Source organism: Pectinophora gossypiella, chromosome 19, assembly GCF_024362695.1.
Source record: "Pectinophora gossypiella chromosome 19, ilPecGoss1.1, whole genome shotgun sequence".
NCBI lineage: Eukaryota > Metazoa > Arthropoda > Insecta > Lepidoptera > Gelechiidae > Pectinophora > Pectinophora gossypiella.
This window is the reverse complement of record NC_065422.1, coordinates 13,861,802-13,883,213: the sequence shown is the minus strand read 5'-3', so window position 1 is coordinate 13,883,213 and position 21,412 is coordinate 13,861,802. Positions and strand designations below refer to the sequence as shown.

The 21,412-nt window shown below is 39.6% G+C and overlaps 1 protein-coding gene across 2 annotated transcripts in view; it reads left to right on the top strand.

The window, feature by feature from the left end:
• The first annotated feature begins 240 nt into the window (after positions 1-240).
• Positions 241-21,412, top strand: part of LOC126375653 (GAS2-like protein 3) — a 105,810-nt gene continuing 84,638 nt past the window's right edge. For both annotated transcript variants that reach the window (XM_050022700.1, XM_050022698.1), the window contains exon 1: positions 241-413. The gene's annotated coding sequence lies outside the window, so the exon portion shown is untranslated. The remainder of the gene's footprint in view (positions 414-21,412) is intronic.

The window sequence follows — 21,412 nt, the reverse complement described above, 5'->3', positions numbered from 1 at the left end:
CTATGTCTGAATTTAAATATGGACGTGCGGCGCGCGGGCTCGGTGGTTTTATACAAAAGCATTGTAGAATTTAGGAGAAATCCAAGTGTAGGCCTTCTAGAACTTGTGTGGCCTAGTCTCCTCCAGCCTCCAAGCACCCTCGTTTTCATCAAACCACATCGCACCGTATGTTAGCCCCCGTCCGCACCCGCAGTCACGCGCGTCCGCCCGCGGCCGCGCGCTTCATATCGCACGCAGCGCCCGACTCGTGCGCACGTAACCGCCGCCCGCGCCGCTCGCTTACACAAATACATCGCGAAAATCACACAAATATTACATTTCGCTGCTATTCAGTAAATTATAGTGAGTGACAGTTTGTGGACTTCAGTGGAACTCTATTGGACTGCTAGTGTAAACATTATTTACTGAATTCGGTGAGTATTTTTGTATTTCAATAAGTTAACCAAGTTGCCGGTAGTTGCGAATTTTGAGTTTGTTTCGAAAAGGACGATCTTTGAAGAAACGTTATTTGAGGTGTTAGTAAGGCATAAAAATGTTTTAATTAATGTTCTATTTAGATATATTGAAGCACGTAGCAACAATTTGTTGGAATTTGAAACTTCCTCGATGGATTTTGTTACAAACAAACCTAATTGTAAACTCGTGTATTTTACTTACCTACCTACCTGTATAAGAAACATTATTTATTATTGTCGCTATTATCCAAATCTTTTACATTTCACGTTTTTATATTATTCGATTTGTTCTTAATATAGGTACCTACCTATTAATTTTCGCACCTCTAGGTTTATAGGTAGCTACCTACCTACCTACCTAGACCTTAGCTAAAAGGTAGGTAGGTCGGTTCGGTAGGTATGCTACCACCCTGGGTATTTCCTACTTTGGCCGTTTGTCGTAAATATTGGTGATTAGAGTAAACCTTTACAAAGTGCAAGTGATAAGAAAGTTCCATTTGTCTAATGATAATAGCACGGCAGGTAGACGGGGCAGGTTGCACTTATTGACTCATTATGTCATTGTGCCGCATTTCCGGAATTTAAGTGGGTAGGTTAGTACGTACCTACTTAGGTATATCTATGGCATTTTCTGGATCTTTGTCGAATTTTGGCGAAGTAGCCCTGTCAGCCCTCTGCCGACTATGTCACATCGGTCGGGTATTAATTACCTATCTAGGTTAATGAAGCCTTTTTTTCATCCATTCGTCAATCAGAAGCATTCGCATAAAGGCGCTAGGTATCTAATTTATCGCGTAGCTGTAACGCGGCTAAAGCGCGACAGTCACGCGTTTTGATAAATCCATACAAAATCTGCAGTGTGACAAAAATACGCATACATAGGTACCTAGTACCTACCTACCTATTAAATAATGTTCATTAGGTAGATAGGTAGGTACCCACTACCTACTCGTCATCATCAGCCCATTAACGTCCCCACTGCTGGGGCACGGGCCTTCCCTATGGATGGATAGGGAGATCGGGCCTTAAACCACCACGCGGGCCCAGTGCGGATTGGTGGTTATTAACGACTGCTAATGCAGCCGGGACCAACGGCTTAACGTGCCTTCCGAAGCACGGAGGAGCTCGAGATGAAAACTTTTTTTTGTGGTCACCCATCCTATGGCCGGCCTCTGCGAAAGTTGCTTTACTTCAACAATCGCAGACCGAGCGCGTTTACCGCTGCGCCACCGAGCTCCTCACCCACTACCTACTACTTTATAGGTAGATTAGATTTCAGTAAAGGGATTTCTCAGTGTAGGCAATTCAATTAATTGGGTAGACCTAACTATGCGAGGAAAGTAGGCATCTAGGTACCTACCTAGATAAATAAAATACCTTTTATTTCGAATGATGTAATGCAATATGGTGCAATGCAATGCTCATTAGGTATTTATACCTAATTAGGTACTGTAGGTACCTACTACATACGCGTTCTGTATAGTTTAAGTGAAAAATATTTCTATCGTTTTATCGGTTATAGCTATGAAATGTAGCTAGGTAGGTACCTACTTAGTAAAAGCGTTTAAGTTTACTTATTTACCACATCAACTGTAAAGGACTTAGGTACCTATTTAATACATACAGGAACACATTCCTTATAGGGAATTGGACGATTTTAAAAAATTGCACGTGACCACTATCAAACGATCCTACCTATTTGGAAAATCATTCGCTAAAGGGTTAAACGAGGAGGGTGAGGAGGCGCTTAGAGCTTGACGCCAAGCGCGATGAATTGAAAGCCCGACCGCCTACGACGATCAGTTATACACATATTTAAATGGTGTACTCACATGCCCGCTATGTGCGAGGATCTTTTCCAATAAGATTGGCTATATAAGTCACATGCGAGCACATGAACGTCGGAGTTGAAGCGGTCGCCGTAGCCGAAATCGGCTGGATCACATCATCATCAAACGAGGAGATGACAGTTTATATAAAATCCATGGCTTGAAATATTTATTTATTTAATAAACACACGTAACAGGTTACAGACATAAATCTTATGAAATAATACACTTTTGAGGTTCAGACTGAAACCCAACTAAACGTATGCAAGTTATACAATACTATGGTGAGAAAAGACGACGCAAATTAAAGATGTTACAATAAAATATACTTAGCTTACTTAGCTTAAATAACTTGATAACTTACTTTAATGTTTTTACTGGCCCTAACATGTTCATCGATGCTAACTACAGTGATTAGGAAGCAGGTTAATGACCAATTGGTGCTGTCAGATCTTCTTTCCGACTGATACACCCTGCTAGCGACAGTGCTACTTGAAATATTGTCAGCGTGTTGCATATTAACAACAATTTATTACCAACAACAAATATTTATTTTGATTGATTTAAATTATGTAAGGTTCGTTTACATAACATAACATAAAAAACCTATACATCCTGCCGGGCACAGGCGTCCCCTCAATCAACCGAAGAGGGTATGGAGCAGTGGAGCTGTTTGGGGCTAGTAGCCGGAATCAACGGCATTTTACTTTAATAAATTTTAGCTAGTAGAACCTAGTTTATCTTTGTTTAAAGTTAATTCGGATGTCTGTTACTTCTTCGTTTGATGGCGAGTGCATCTAATATTAACATTTACGGCTTTCCATTCGGCTAATCTGTATCTGCGCCTGCGCAGTGTAAACAACGCGCACAGTATGCACGCGCCGATATGCGCTGCGCGGAGGCGCGCATTTGCGCTATTTGCGAAATTTCCTTTCGCGTCAGTCGCCGAAACCGCGCGCGCATTATAATCGCGCTCTAATTCCGGCGCCGCGTCTAGGCAAATATTTTAATTAGTCGACCTATCATTGGTTCTCTAATCAGCACGTAACAAGCTTTTTCTTTTATTTTGTGGATAGGTACTACCTAAGTGTGGTTTGAACAAATTTAATTACGGTAACTTAGGCTTTCTTTTACACATTCTTTGTTTTAGAATGTTTTAAAGCGCTAACCTTAATAATTGCAGAATAGGTACATAATACAAACGACCCAATCTAGAATACCAGATCCATATTTTCCGTATATTTCATAAATTATTATATCACGTCAAGTTTAAGTCAAACAACAATCGTATTACGTTTCAATTACAGACGAAATAATTGCTAATTAGTTACGTAATGACACACCGGAGGTTGCAATTAAAAAAATAACATTCGGCCTCGGTGTGTTTGCTGGTCATTGTCGTGAGTGGACAGCGGGCGACCCCTGGCGATGCTGGCCGCCACCAAAGCATCATTGTCCAACTATTTATTTAACTGATAAAACTTATGAGTTCCTGTTACGAATACGATCAAGAGAACAAATAAGTTCTTAAAAGTTTCAACCTCAGTCGTCTAATGGTTAGAGCGTTACGGCGGCCGGGTTCGATTCCCGTTGGAGACATTATCGAAATCACCTTGTGAGACTGTCCTTTGTTTGGTAAGGAAACATTGCAAACTGAATATCCTGATTGTCCCTGAAAGTGAGATGATTGGGAGGCACTTTTAAGTCATCGGTTCCGCGACTAGCCGTAAAATACCTATCCGCAGTGTAGCTGCTTGGAGTAGTTGCTCATCTTCCTCCATAGCCTCTCAGATTGATTGAGGGGAGGTCTGTCTCCAGTAGTGGGATGTATATTTAAAAGGTCAATACAATACAAATACACTTTATTGCACCAAAATAAAAATAATTACAAAAAGACTAAACTAAGTACATGGCAAATGGCGGCCTTATCGCTTAAAGCGATTTCGCCAGACAACCATAAGTTGAGGAAAAAACATACATACAGATATATGTATATACCTAACGTATATACATAACATATGTATACAGAGGATCCAGAGGATTTTAGCGGCTTTAATGTTCCGCTGCGATTTGAGTTGGTCACAAAGTAATCTTGTAACCTCTCCAGTAAATAAAACTATTAGCATCTCCATTAACTAATACGCTATATTAATTACTCAAGTTTAATTACAATGTTTTCCTGTCTACGTTTAGTAATTGGAACACATTCATCGATTCTTAAATCTATATTCTCATAACAAAATCATTACGTGTCTAGACTAGGTAAAAGATAAATTATTAAATTTTAATCTGGAATAGAGGCCAGTCTTAACATGATCGAAAATCGATCTCATTTTACTTTTCGACTTTTTTCGAATTTTATTTATGGATTAAGTAACAATAAGTACGACGTTTGACCGCTTTTATCGATTACGTCACAGGATAGTATTTCCGTAGAAACTCCAAAGAAAACTTTTGTTTTAACGTTTCGTAAAAAGTGTCACATATGACTAGGTTGTCAAGAAGCCTATTAATTTTGATGTAGTAGGTAGATCAACTAAGCCAATATGAATATAAAATACGTTTAAGATCCTTCACATTAATAAAAATCAACTTATTTATTTCTTGTTGAAATCTGAGCAAAAAATTTGATTGGTTATCAATGTTTGATTTATTACACTTACTACGAGCTGATTACAACCATAGGAGCTAGGTTTTTGCCTCGCAACCTGTCCACCTGCATGTTTTGACATCAATATCACGGCTAATTATACTACCACGACTAATAGTCTCAAGTTAATGTGTGTAACTCTGGGGTGGGCAAAGTTGCAAGTCATTTTATTTAGAAGTCAATTTGCAGGCACTTTTAAAGCTAGTGTCTTAAAACTGGAAATATGAACAGTGACGGGTAACCCAGGGGCCTGTTTAATAAAACTTACAATTGTAAATTACAACGACAATTTGATGTTCATTGCGTAGCTAATATCAAACTGCAAAATATTCGTGATCACACACTCCGCAATGTACATCAAATTGTCATTGTAATTTACAATTGTAAGTTTTATTAAACAGGCCCCTGGCCTTTTGCTGATGAACTGCGACACCCTTTATGTTTTATGTACCTTTACGTTTTATGTGTGTATATTTTAATGTTGTAAATGTATATGTGTCGAAAGTTTTACCTAAATAAACTTTTTTATTATTGTTATTATTATTTTAACCTCTCACACTAAAGCGTGTGAAAGCTGTTTTTGGATTTCTTATGATTCTGCCCACCCCATTAGGGATTACAGGCGTGAGTTTACTTACATATTATGAGCAAAAAGACTTCTTAGCAAACATAGACTATCGACTACATCGTTACATTGTATGTGGGAAGTTAATGAGTTTGCTGATTCCTGGACTAAGCGATTTGGGGCGATAGCGCGTGGAGTGACTTCAGCCTAGATTAGATATAATATAATATACACATTTACGTGCATTTTAGATGTTCTGTCTGCTTTATCATGTGGTGTCTTGTCTAGAGAGATAACGATCTCGTGTAATCGGTCATGTTCCGTGGACAACTGCTTACTAGTTACGTATACGCAGGCAATTGTAATTCAACGTTTTGTAACTTATTATCTTAATTATTACGTCATCATAGTTTTTTTATTATTTTCTACGCTTTGTTCTTATTTTGAAATCCTACTACCATGTTAATTGAACTAGTTTCAGTGCGTGTTTGGTAGGCAGTGCACTAACATAAATACAGTCACTTATTAGGGCACGGTTAGGGCAATGGTTGCTTTGTTAGGGCACGTATGATTAAAGTGGATATTTCTTCTTCTATCGTGTGGGTTGTGAGGTGGATTACCAACATTATCAACCCTAGTGTCAGAGTTATAATTAACATGACTCATATAACGACTACATACTTATAAATATCAGTAAGAAGTAACCGGGACCAACGGCTTGACGAGCCTTCCGAAGCACGGATCATCTTACTTCCGAACAATCGGGTGATCAGTCTGTAAACTAACTATACTAAGGGTCACAAAGTGATTTTTGTGATGTGTTCTTACCAGGGATTCGAACCCGGGACTTCCAGATGGTGAGCTCACATCTCAACCACTGGGCCACAGAGGCCAAAAGTGAGAAAAGTACCAAGCCATTTTGTTTGTATGTAAACATAATGTTTTGTGTACGTACGTGACCCCGCTCTGCATGCGCCGGGTTATGACGGGACGTGGGTCACATCACACTTGTGTCATAATTGCTCACATTCTATTGACTCCAGTATGTCAACACTCCCGGTATAAATACAGTCGCTCTGTGGGCTAGACCTTGTTGTAGCTACTACCTTGACGGTGGGTCAACATAGAGATATTTTTAAGACGCTTCTTTTTTTAAGACGCTTTAGATATAGGTCAAAGCAAAAAGATGTTAAACTTGAATGAAGCTTTAAGAAAGTGTTTTTATAAAATGGTACATTTCGCAAATGTTGCAATCAAACTTCCGTCTTTAGCAGTCGTCGGTTCAGTGAAAGACCGATAAGAATCGACACGGAAAAGATAAGTGGAAAGCATTTAGATTACGGATGACACAGTGATGATATGACAAAGAAGTTATTATACCGTTCGACATAATACTAATATAGTAAACAAGCACACGTGGTCCGTGTCGCAGTGTGTCGCCCACTCCCCGCCCGCGTCTCGCCGCTGACACCTCTATAGCTATATAAACATCAATGACTGTGTTTTTATGGCACCCTGGTACTTCATGATCATGTTATCTTTGATAGCAGGAAACATCTGGCCGTGATCGAATGTGGGAAGACCCCATACTACCCATTTTTATTGTCTATTGATTGAATCATTATGTATTACTGTTGTCACGTTTCTAATATCTTCTTGTCATAAGTTATAGTTAGTTAAGTGTTGCTCCCACGCTCTCAAAATTGTTAGTAATTCATTTAAAATTGTAAATATTTATAAAGGAGATATCTTGTTATGGAGGAATTTTAATTATTATGATACATAAACCAACAACGCCCATAATCCCTGTAGTGTCAGATCAACCAATACCTAGTCTTAAATCTCTAGTTATTTTGAATAATAGTGTCAAATTAATAAAATTAAACGAAAACATAAACACAGGCTTCCCCTCAACTAACCGGGATGCGGAGCGTATAGCCAACCACGCTGCTACACCATTAAAGATTGATTTTAATGACATTTCATTTTGTAAACACTTAATAAACATTAACTGAAACTCATGAAGCTTGTAACATTAAGCGACCCATTGTCATAACCTAAAAAAAAGGCTTAATAAGCAAAAACAATGCTTGTAATACCTAATAATGCTACTACAAGTCTTGTGACAACGGTTACCGTTAGCCGTATTTCGCGCCACCGTAGCTTTCCTATCGCTCTACAGTTGTCTGTTGTGTGTGACGTGACCGGCATGAGGGGCATGATGATGTGATGGTGTGCGCTGGCTTCCGGGCCGAGGTAATCGGTTTCGGAAATAACCGTGTGGTTTGCGATAATCGGCAGTTGTGATGAGCAGTCGACCACTGTCGTATTATAACTTGTGTGCGACATTGAGCTGTGTAATGTAAAGGCGCGACCTCTGCCTCGCCGTGGGAACATTTCAGCCACAATAATCTTATTTTTTACCGCATCTTTGAACTTTTTTATTTACACCACACCTTTTTTTGTAAGTTATATTGACATTGGACTTGATGACTGCTGTTCTACGCTATCGTTTAGTGGAAAAAATGGAATTCTCTTCCTGCGTCATTGTTCCGGGGAATTTTCAAGGCAAGAGTGAATAGGCACTATTTGAGTTTGCGTGCTGCACCTTAAACCACGCTGCTTTAGACCAGGCTGGATTGTGGTCAAACGCACTCAAGGCTTTTAATAAAAAAAAAGAATATTTAAATGGGGATGACGAGAAATTGCAGATTATAGAAGTTGTTAACAGGAACTGGCTTTTCATGAATAAACAGTTTATCATTCATTACTCTTCCTTTCCGTCTCAAAAGTCAAAGGGTCATGTTATCTGTCTCTTATTACTATAAATACGATGTCTTTTCTTAACAATGACATCCTTTATTTATGTTTTCTTTTGTATCTTTTGTCACTAAGAAGTCCATCCACATTTGTAAGTGGTTTATTTGATCTCGCTCTGTCCACGAGCTCGGCAAACATCTCAGCAATTTCCTTTATACGATTGTTTTTTATTACGTTCCGCTCGAGTCTTCCTTTCTACCCTTTCCTCAGCTATGTGTGTGTCTAATTAATTTCCCGCACGTCCCGTCGCCGTACGACGGAAATCGTTATACAAGTGTGGTTCCTACCATTCTGTTGTCATCGCCTGCCTACTCTCTGTTTTGTACACTATTATTATCATATTCAATGCTGACTGTAGTCTTCACAGGTATTTTTTAATTGTTTTCTCTAGTCGTTAATTATCGTTGATATTGTTTGCTTTCCGTTATTGAGGATGCTCGTTTCGCATCTTTGTCTTTTGCATCTTGAGTACTAGGAGCGCATAAATCTCAACAGTTCGTAAATCTCCGGTGACAATGCCTAATAAACGTCTGAGAAGTAAAGCTCGTCGCGTCGTGTCCCATGCCTAGCTAGATAGTTATACTACTAGAACCAGGTCAGTCAGTCTGAGACGACTCTTACGCACGATTAAAGACGCGGATGAGACGGGACACGTGTGCGGGTGTATATTGAAACGAAGCTCTTTCTTTTCATGTAGTCTTGGTACAAGGTTTAAAAAAAAAAAGTAAAAAATATTTATTTACCAAATAAAGTAAAATTAACACAAGTTAATACCCATTCTTTAATTTATCCGGTTACTTTACTCTGTAAATGACTAGCGATAATAACTTCTTAATTATGATATGTTGATGATTGCTAGCTCTTAAATAAAGTGAGTCTCACCAGCAGTATACTTCTCTAAGGTACTGACCATCCAGCATTATGCGATGTATCTGGAATCGACACGAGCTCTCGGGGCGACGTGATCTGAGATTACTCTTAGTTTGACAGTTTTCTTTGAAGACATAATACAAGAGCCCGCCGTTTACGAGTGCCAGAATTGAATCGCAGCAGGAAATGAACCCAAAAATAATTATATTTTTTAATTGACGATAATCATGTTTCGAGCACCCAAGTAGTTCCAAGCTGTCATTCACCGCGTCGTCAGCACATCATATCGCAGTTATTCCGTCAGGCGCACGCGCCGGTGGGCGGTTGTTAGGTTGTTACTTCTAGGCCAGAGCTGCGTGGGCGCAAAGGGCCACCTTATCGCGGCAATCTCACTTGACCTCAAACTGCAAATGACCGAGGGACTACTGCTCAACTCAAGTTTGATCAGAGAGCCCTTTGAGTAATGTTTTTGTAATTAAATGTGTATTTAAATATCCTTCGATGCTGGTTTGGAAGCTTCAGTTGCTTATGTAAAAAACCAATTGAGGGTTTTGGATCCATTCTAAAACATAATTACTGTTATATACCGATGTATTGGTATTCGCGGGCCGTTTTCCACAACTCTGCATCTTAGCGCCTATTGCGTGATACCTATGTATGTATACAGATTACACAGATTGGAACTTATTTTACAGATTTATGCCAATTCATATATCTTTTTAAAGTTTATTCTGCTAAATAGACAACTTACTAACCGTACCACCTTGTAACTGTGAAACATTTGTATAACATGATAAATACCCGACACCAATATGTAGCAAGCTCTTTCACCCTAATGTTGCCTGTAAGAAATTGCTATTTAGCAACAAGGCCGCCGACTGTTCTTCTCTTGTCATATTTGTAATTGTTTTTAGTGTTGTGTTTATATGTGTAATAAAGCGTTTTTGTATTGTTTTGTATTGATAAATATTGATTTTTAAAGATCAGTTTAATGCTAATTTTGCTTTTCTGATTGTATATCGTGATCGTGAGCAATACGGCTGCTGACCTTCGCCCTGGAGATAATGCACCAGAGTTATACAGTTTATCTCATGCAGTTTGGGTGGTTTATCAATACTGTGATAGCAACTGTTTGGGGTTATCAAGTGAGAACATCGTCGCGTTTTGGTTTGTTTTTCAATTAACGTTAAGTAAAAGTGTGTGTAACACAACTTATTCTATTCGTAATATTTAATTATCATTAATAACGTTGGTTCATGCAATACAACAATACAATTCCGCACATATATATAGACACAAAAGAGAAACACAATCGGCTGCCGTATTGCTAAATATCAATTGCTTCCAGGCAACTTAGGGTGAAAGAACTTACTTATTATTGGAGTAGCGGACATGTTTTTTTTGCTTTGTTATAGTGTAAGGGTAAAAAATAATAACCGACTTAATTTTACAGTAAAAAGTACTTGTATAGTTAACCACAGTTTTCCATAGGAGCTGAAAGTTCCAGAGTAGTTGATGAAACTTAAAATAATGAAAATGAACCTAAGGAAATGTTTTATACGTAGATATACCATCTAGTAGCGTCGATGTACACAGATGGAGAATCGTTAGCTTACCGACCATTACGGCCGGACACCACACCAGTCAGGGGTCAAACTCTATTACCGTTGTAAAACCACTTCTTGACGGGTTTTAACGAGAATTCTCTTTAACGAAAAGTTTTCCACAACGAAAACTTCTCTTTACGTTTACGACTGCGCAGTAAAACGGACACTGCTACCTTTAAATGTTCCGCAGTAAATGAACTTGCAATAGTTACTGCAGTAACAGACGCTGCCGGTAACGGGAACCGCACTAAACGTTTGAAGACGTTGTTATACGCTTCAAGATAAGACCATGTCCTTTGCGAGTGACGGTTACTAATTTAGCTTCAAGCTGCTAAGGATGTTTTATGCTTTAGTGTGATTCAAGTTTGTAGCGATAAGCGATGTGGGGAACATGAACAGCTGATAGGGCATCGTCTGCCAGCGGACGCTTAAGGTCTTAAGGGCCCTGTGCCGAGGTTTTTCTTGCAGCTTCTTTTCCCCGGCTATACAGGTTGTTAGAAGCTGCAGTAGTTTTAGGCGGGTGAGACGTTCGTTATGTAAAAATTGACGAATCAAAGTGTAACTATGTTACCTACTGAATAAAGATATTTTTGAATTTTGAATAAGGCTGAGTCCTTTAAACATCGAAACCCCGTCCTTTAACTATTGTGACTGGCTGGCAATCGTGGCCGCAGGAGGTTAAAGCACACACTTCACTTGCCTATTACTAGAGTTTTGAATCCGCTCGAAAACTTATAATTTCCCTTTAAAGTCTTCAAGGCTAGAGTGAATAGGCATTTGCTAGGTAAGCGTGATCCGCCCTAGACCACATCGTCACTCACCTTACTTACTTAGGTGATATTGTGCTCAAACGCGAGCCTATATTACTAAAAAAAAGAAAGTCGTAAGATGGAATGGTTAAATATTGTGTCTAGAAACATCGACCGCAAGAGGTGACTCAGCACTAGTACTAAGTGATCTTGAGGTCTCTTGTCATTATGGTTGCCACAGAGGCAACCAGTCAGCTCGCGACACCAAACACTTCAGGTCCCCGATACCGACCCCGCCGGCGTGGTCGACGATTTCCCTCATTCAGCGCTTATCGCTATCGACCCACTAGGGTCGATTAATTCTTTCAAATATTTTTCCCTTCAGACGACGCCCTGAGCCGAGGTTCGCGCCCAACTGGGCACCCTTAGGCCTGTTGTCTTAAACGTTGTACCGGGTGAGAGCCTTCAGCGCTCCCCATTTGTCCGGCCAAGTAGTTAATGCCATCTGCGGCAAATCTACAATAAGTCACGCAAAAAAAATGTCATTATGGTTTAGGTCTGTATTCTGCCGGGCTATTCAGTCCATAGATCTAGCTAGCTTTCATTAAGCTTTGCAATAGCCCAATAGGTGGTCCTGACGCTCAGCGAGATTCAGTGATCTATACAATATTATCATCATCACTGGCCTTATACGTCTGTTTCAGACGAGTTATGACGTCATTGCATCCACCAGTTGGAGACGTCTCCTGCAGAGTGTGCGGTAGAGTTTGCTGCTCTAGGATTGGCTTGCACAGCCATGAAGAAACCCTAGTGCATTTCTTCGAGACAATATTATACAAACACGTTTTTTTGCACATATAAACACTACACAAAAAATGTGTGTGTGTTACGTGTGTGATCTATCCTCAGGTGCTTTACCTAACTACTAATCACTAAATCTCCGAGTCCTCATTCCCAACATAGTCTATATTCCAAATATATCTTAGTTGGAATTGGCGGTTCCGGAGCATGTAGTCCTGTCCTTATCCCAATCTAAGTGGTGTCAGTACAACATGTATTCCTCTTCCATCCATCTCTATCAGTAGCTTCTTCGCGCTCACACCTTTCGCACACATATCCTCAAAAATAACTGCAATAAGTCACGTAGAGATGGAGCGACTGTAAAGTAAACCAGTTGAGTTGCTTACGCTGGTTTCGCAGCCCGCCACCGTTACCGCTCCCGCCCCCCCTACCCGCTGTCGTACACAGAGTCAGGTCAGGATTCACGTCCGCATCACTGGCTACATCCTTATGACTGCAGTTCTGTTATAAGTATTATGTTATGGCCGCTGCGCGCGCATCATAACACCGTCGTTTGTACTCACTCGCTGACGACCATCATGTTTTACTAGCGTGTAATTTTGACCGTCATACAGCCGCTCTGCTATTTCAGTATTCACACCTGTTAACCGTATCGGTGTAGGCTGTGTTACTACGCCAGAAGACTACTTTGGACAATTTCTTATTGGTAAACAGATTGCCGCCACACATCACGTGTAATAAAAGCATCATGATTTGCCTAGACATTGGGACGTCATTTCATAATGAGTTCTTAGTACAAAACACTAACAGTGTTACTGCAAAACATAGACTAAAAGATAAACTATGTTTAAAATATAATCCGTATACGAATGAAGTCTCGAAAGCGCGGCGCTACTGTCGCAGATTCTGCATAGAATTATTATGACTTGTCAAGTTAGTTTCATTAAAATCCGCCGGCTTCTTTCGTGGCGCGAAATACTATTTCAAACCTAGTTTATTTTTAGTGTGTGTTTTGTAGTAACACTGTAAAGCATTATAAAGCGAAGGTTGGTGGTAAAGCTGGCACAGGAAGACGTAGAAAGACGTACATTGACCAAATTGGAGATGTCCTTAGAAAATGTTCAGTACGATCTACTCAGAACCGGCTGCGTGTATGAAACGATTGATGAATGTGGAGGAAACAAGGGAAGTGTGTCAGGATCGGATCGGAGCAAATGGAATTCCATTTTCTCCTATCGTGTGGGTTGTGAGGTGGAGTACCAACCTCATCCACCCTGGCATGGAATTCCATAGTCTCTGCTTACTCCGGTGGGAAATAGGCATGAGTTTATGTATGTATGTGTTCTTAGTACAAGTTTTATATTACTAAAGATACAAATGAGCAAATGATACCTAATAAAATGGTTATGTTCATCTATAATAAATAGTAAATAAATAATATAAGTAAACTAAAGTTTCGACCAGAGAAGTGTCCTCCGACTTGGAACGCAGCCTTACCACCAACCATTCCAACCAGATCACTGGATGCACTTGTCCACTATCTATTGAAGAATTTCCATCAATATTCATCAAACCAACTTCAAGCGATATCTCAGAACTGCACAGTTACCTTAGAGAATATGGAGAATCCCGTTGGAGGTACCTTGGATCACGTTTGTGCCTCGTTTGCACAGCTGACCAGTTGGATAACACCGCAAGTGTTTAGTGTCGCAACCCGAACGTATCGGCCCGCTTTCCACTTATAATTATGGCGCGGTCAGCCTCCGTGACGGATTATCGGACAAAAACCTGCGTTAAATAATAATTATAACAAAGCGAAGCCAATCTGTAACAGTAGCCAACGAGACACCGGCGCGGGAGCAGACCAGCTACTGCGATGTTTTTGCAATCTGGTGACATGACACCGACCAAAGGATGTCGTGAAATCGTATATTATATAAACTCGCGGATATTTCCAACCTTTCTATTTTCTATTTCATGGAATTCTATTTCTTTAGATTCTGACACAATTCTCTTGCTTGCTCCACATCCATCAATCGTTTCATACACGCACGCCGGTTCAGAGTGTCGTCAAGTCGTGATGTTTAAATATATATAATGATTCTGTTTTTAGCTGCAACTTTTATTATCATCCTTTATCAAACACTCTATATAATGTCACATTGCTCCTCAATCAAAATTATTATCACATTGCAGTGCATAGCCGTGTTTATACTATAATATCCTCTTTAATCGCTACATTGTGACCGACCACCGCATTGCTAGTCTCAACTACATGTACCTACTTATAGGTACACGAGAGCATCTCACTCAGCGTGCCATATAAGTATACCAGACGTAAAATAACAAATATATTTTATACCCCCCCGCTGTAAAACGAATCTTGGTCTTCAAGACCCGCCAACCAGAACTTTTAAAGAATACAACTCTTTTTGTAACAAAATCATAGATCTTGATGTGTTCCATGATCCGCTGAATATATATATATGAGAAAAATTCTAGATTATTTAAAGCTCAACAGATGTTAATTACTTACTTTATTTTTAAATACTTAAGTACCCTTAATTGTATAAGTTATGTATGCCGTAATTGTCATATATTATATATTAGTCAATACCGTACCCTTATAAATATAAAAATGTTTTAATGTATGTGATGTGGTTGACTTTAGAAATAAATAAATAAGTACTCTTATTTCTCCAATTTCTCTTTCCTATAATATTGTGTATCTTCTTTGATGTGCTTTGTAGCTTCACGCCTTGACTATACCTCTAAATCCCTCGCTTTACATACACAAAACAAATTCCCGCCTACAATAATGTTCATTACATAAGTATAATCATAGTATATCTTATATTATGTATAATTTTCCACCAAATCACATCACAATTCACAAAGTAGTCTATAATTAGTTCTATGACAATGTTGTAGTCCACTTCTCCGACATTATTAAAGAGATGATAAATAAAAATATATCAACAATACAAAGGTTTTCTTTCCGCCTCTGATCGTTATATAAAACTCAAGATAAAAAGCTGTAAAAAGTACAGTCAATGTGACTGAGTTAAAGCCGCCGCCGCCGGGGGCGTCGAACATCAGAGTCAGTAATGTCTTCTTCAGCCGCGCCCACGCACCGCGCCGCCTGCGCGCGCGCATTGTCTCGCCGTGGAAGAGCATCGCTGTCTCGCAGGTGATAGGGGAGGCACTACATCCGCGGCGCGTGCTGCGATTGTATCATTACGAATTCGTCACAGATTGTGAGGTCGGAAATGAATAGTTGAGTTTTATTTCCTTTCTTTTATATTTCTCGAACATTGTTTCAGAAATGTCAATTACGGAGCGAATGGAAATATCGATCTGACAACGTTATGTTGATTGGATTTGTTGATCACTCGTACCATTATTTTATTGTGTTAGTCTTTATTTTTTTCATTGTTGAGTAGTACGTATTGCTTATTTTCTGGATTAGAATTATGTTGATAGTTATTAAAATATTTAACTAATGCAGAGTACATACCAAACTCCATTCAATAATATTTATTATAACTTTATTTAAAATCGAACGAATTGGAGCGGTGCGAATTGCCACAAGTGTTTTTCGATTCGCCCCACAGGTTCACACCGCGTTGCGATACGACCTATTTAGAAAGTGATCTTAGTCCATTCGTACCACGGTCCGAACCGCTTGCAATTGCGGTGTGAAACGACTGAAGAGTCAGTCATTTATTACACGGTAAAATTTGTCTTAGGGTTAGATACTCTACACCTCGGATGAAATGTTTAATTACTTCAGATTGATATTTCGCTGACAATGTCGCGACATGTACTGTTTATGTCACGTGGATAAACAACTTCAACTTCACTAATTTAAGAGCCACGCCTCTTGTCGGTGTAGCATTTTCCGTGCTACTTTTTAGGGAAATATAGGGCAGTCGTTTCCCTCTTGCCTTCCGCCCCGTAGTACTCTGTCTGACGCGAGTGGGATGGCGCCCAGATTAGTCTATTACAAAGCCGTACTAGGACTCCTGTCCTCCGCCTCTGAATAGTACTGACAGGTGCTGCCCTCTGTCAGGTTCCCGATTACAGAACAAAGAACTTATACAAACAAAAACAGATGTAAAATCTCAATGTAGTTGTTGACCGTACAGTGCAGTGTACAAGGTTCGCAACACTGCCACTCGCCTGTCAGCCTGGTGGGCTAATGATCGCTATTTTGGTGTGATTAATAAGAACTAGCACAACACAATGGTGTCGTAACTCGTAACGCATTACAAATACACTCTTATTATGTTCACTGGAAAGTAAAAGTTATTGCTACACCAACGGCTATTGATTTTGAGCGCAGGCTTAATTTGAAATCACTTGTTAAAGTTTTCTAAGATTTATTTTGTACCTAATACTTCATTGACTGAAAATCTTAGTGTAGTTTTTATAACACATGCTTACGACTATATCCCAATTGGGGTAGTCAGAGGTACTTCCATTGCAAGACTAAGAACTAAGTAAGTAGCCACACCTCACTGGGCTTTCTTTTAGACCAGGCGGTAAGTGGTGAGCCGTATCCCCATAAACAAGATAGTTTAATATTTAATTATATTTAATAATATAATACGTAGAAATATAGGTTTTTTTTAAAAAAGGAAAACGTATAATAAAGAAATTATTTAACTTTTTGCCTTCGAATTATTTCGCGGTACCTAGTGTCTAAACTTCTACATAACCTCGCAGTCAATCAACATTTAAATATTTTCCTCTCATTTCTGTGAATTACCATATCTATAGGTAGGCTGAAATATTGATTTGCACAATATTAGTTCACATCACACTATTTCTCTTATTAATTACGTTAAGTGGTTTGCTCTGTTATTGTTAGTCAAACACGTTAATGGCCGCCACTTTCACATGCAGTGAGTCATTTCAAATAACTCCTCTCTATGATCCGAGGTGGATCCGTCGTTAGTCATCCAGATGCTGTGTAAAGTAAACAAAACTCGATTAGTATTAACCAAATACCAATGTATTGCACTTTCACAGGCTTGGCTAGGGCCCGATGCGCGAATGACCGATCTCATCAACCCTGGTGTCAGGGTTAGTATTGAGCAGCCAAAAGCCCCTGACATGACCCATGTAAGTAAATAGTGCCATCCGAAGCACGGATCATCTTACTTTCGGCCAATCGGGTGATCAGTCTGCAATGTTCTAGCAAAACTAGAGATTACAAAGTGTTTTTTTTGTGATGTGAGGGGATTCAAAATTGCCTTACAAAGTTAGCGCTTTTTGAACGTCAAAAATTAAAATACATATTATGTAACTAGCTGTAAAATAACTACCTCATCGGAATCTGTAACGCTGATGGAAAGACGTGGCCAGAAAACCTCCCAGCACAGGGCCCTAGTCCTACTGTTTCTAGTCCTACTCTATTCAATAGAGCACTTACTTAGAACGTGTTTTTCAGTTTACCTGGGAAATCGATCTTATGAACAATCTGAAATCGTAGGTAGTTAGGTTAGTATATGTCTACCTTGTTCCAAGAATCGTTTCTACTTGGCTGAAGTAATAGGATCGAGGGTTTGACGTGATTGTGAAAAGTTGTGTTGCTGTTTTTTAACATTACTGTTATCATTTATGTTTTAAGGTTAGGGGTACAGACATAGATAACATAGCATCGTGCATGTGATAGGGGCGAACCTATTGTCATTAACCGGGAACAAATCCTGGAAACGTTAAGGATTAGCAAGAACAAATCCCCAATACGAGTACTCGTATATTATTAAAATAATTTGACAAGCTTTTAACGAAGGATGCGTGTTACTAGTCATTTCCTTCCGTCAAAATAGTTGCCGATGGAACAGCGAGCTATAAACTTATATTAAGAGCCAAAACATATAATTAGGGAAGCTAATTCGCGATACCAAACTCTGAAAAGCAGTCCACATCGTAGCAACTTAACTACAGTAGTCGAATTGGGGTAGTCAGATCTAAATCCGTCGCAAGATGAACTAGGTACCCACACCTCACCGAGCTTTCTGTTACGCCAACGTGGTAGGTGGTGAGCCGTATTACCGGCTATAATTCTCGAGCCAACTGTGTTAGTTAATATTCAACTACAGAGAGAGGAGTAGAGTATATTAATTAGGGTTGCGTTACTCTGCGCAAGCTCACCTTGCGCGTGCGCCTATACCTTATAAGGAGCGAGGACCTTAAAGTGAACATCACATATTGGAGATAGCGAAAGGTATATCGATAAAGCGCCAATACTGATAATCCATGCTGCTGTTGGTTTGGTAGACCACTTATCATTTAAATTTTTTTATAGGTTATTAACCTACCTATACATAGATCGTTCCAATATTTTTATTGAATATCCTTGTTAACATTATACTATCCCGAATCGTTACAAATTGTTTTAATAATATATTCTTTTTATTAAAATTGCATTTTCTTCTCATTACTAGCGGCTCTGCTCACGCCGTTAGGGCTTACGGATGTGATGATAATGTACGTACGTATGTATGTATACTTGGTGAGTCATCGAGCGAGCACAGGACGTCTGCGGCTGTTACCAGGCTGTCATAAAAACCAGGCGGCGGACCGGTCGGGATGTACCAGTAACTGGTAACCAGTCCAATCCCTGCCAATTACCTCTACTTAGTTTATTTTTGCCTGGTACTCGTATGTCGCATTGTGAGGCGGCCGTTTCTTTTAAATTGATACTCAGAAATGTTTCTTACTCCGACATAATAGTTCAGTAACCTAGTACCTACTAAAAAAAATAATATATACGGTCGAATTGAGAACCTCCTCCTTTTTTGAAGTCGGTAAAAAGCAAGACTAACAAATTAAATAAAGCCTTTTCTTTTATATTTCAGTTGGAATACAGGTATTCAAAATCGAATTTTTTACCCATTTTAATACGTATGAAAAATTATGTTTGTCTTTCTAATAATATAATGTCTCAGCATACTACTTAATTTTGGAATTACGTACTGTGCTTTGTTGGAACCGAAAAATAAAATAAAGTAACTTTAAAACCTGTGTCATCGTTCACAAGAACAATAAGTAATATGAACTTTAAACATACGATTGTCAATTTCGTTGTTGTGAAATCCTTGTGTTTATAACTTTATTTAAACTTACTGCCGCTGACATATTATACTTATTACAAATAAGCATCAAACATGACTATAATTTATCGTTTTTCTTTACAGGTAAGTTCTTGTTTTGCTGTTCATCGGAGAAAATGAAAACGAATAGCAAGGAAAGTATATTTGAATTTGAAAGGAAAATTTCGAATCTCCACCATTTCGATGAAGATCGTTCGTGTTGCCAAAGGTACCCAGCAGGTTTCTTCTTCTCGTGTGAGTTGAGGGGAATTAACAACCTCATCAACCCTGGTGTCATTGCGGCGTGTGATACGCGCCTTTACGTTACATGACTATTGAGGGTTTGACCACATCATGGCTGGAATCGCACGTTCCTATACCTCTATCCTTTTCTATCACTCAGAACTGTCATTTGCTAGAGCGTGATAAAGAGTGTCAGAGAAGTAAAAACCAACAGACGGAAGGTATCCTTTCTTTTCTAAGTTTCTAATATGATGAACTTTTGTACGAGCGAGATCACCCTATCATCATCATCATCAATTTAAGAGCCACGCTCTTGTCGGTGTAGCATTTTCCATTCCAGTCTATCAAAGGCCAATTCCTTGACTTCCCTATAAGACACGACGTTAACCTTACCCTATCATATCCAACTTAAAACTTCATATACATAACATACATAAACAGCCTGTATACATCCCACTGCTGGGCACAGGCCTCCCCTCAATCAACCGGAGGGGGTATGGAGCATACTCCACCACGCTGCTCCACTGCGGGTTGGTGGAGGTGTTTTTACGGCTAATAGCCGGGACCAACGGCTTCACGTGCCCTCCGAAGCACGGAACCATCTTACTTTTTCGGAAAATCAGGTGATTCGAGCCTGAAAAGTCCTTACCAAACAAAGGACAGTCTCACAAAGTGATTTCGACAATGTCCCCATCGGGAATCGAACCCGGACCTCCAGATCGTGAGCCTAACGCTCTAACCACTAGACAACGGAGGCTTAAAACTTCAAAAATGCTTTTAATTACATGAGGCTCTGCCCACTCCATTAGGGATTACGGGCGTGAGTTTATGTAAAATACTTGTTGCTGTGCAATTTGGCGACAGTTGCCCGTTCACCGGTACATTTGGGCAGTTATCGGCTACCGTTACGTTGGCCTTGTGATCTCGATGTCCCCTTATCGAGTGCAGTTTACGATCCAATTATAACACCTGATCGTTATCTCTCGCGATCGTCTGCTGGCCACGTTATTTGTTTTCATTGACAAGTTTATTTCGAAGCTCTCATAGATGTGTGACGAAAGGGAGATTTATAATATCCGCTCTTTTTAACAAATGTATTCTCAGCAGCACACCTCTATTACGTGACCTGGAATAGAATAGATAATTCCGGTGGCTATGTTATGTTTGCTGTAGTTGAAGGCGGTCCGAAAAAAGGAATTTCGTTTTTTTTTATATTCTGTTGTGGATTTTAGCGTAATTTTCACACTCAGTTCAATTCTCCAACTCGACAGTGATAGGGTCAAACAAACGGATAGCAATGTAATTCCTCTTGTCAACTTCCAAAAAATGAAAATTTTCTATCGGTGGACATAGAGTCCTCAGCGCCTCCCATTTGTCCGACCAAGTAGTTTAGCCATCCAAATCTACAATAAATTACGTCAAAAAATATGAGAATACTTTAAAAGCTGAACACAACTCAAGTAAACTAAAACGGCGCGCACGCAGCGAGACGATCATAATGTACATATTTCGGTCTCCCGCGCGCAGGCGCATTTCCTCCGGCGGGAGTCAACCGTGAACCCCGGTCCTTGCTGCCCATTGCCAGCTGGGGTGACTGAACCATATACTCGCCGCTGAGTCCTTACAATACGTTGTCTAAACTCTGTGGAGCGAATGTTGAGAAGTGTGTAGAATATTTACAACAAAACATGAATGTACTGTATTGATCAAAATGTCCAAA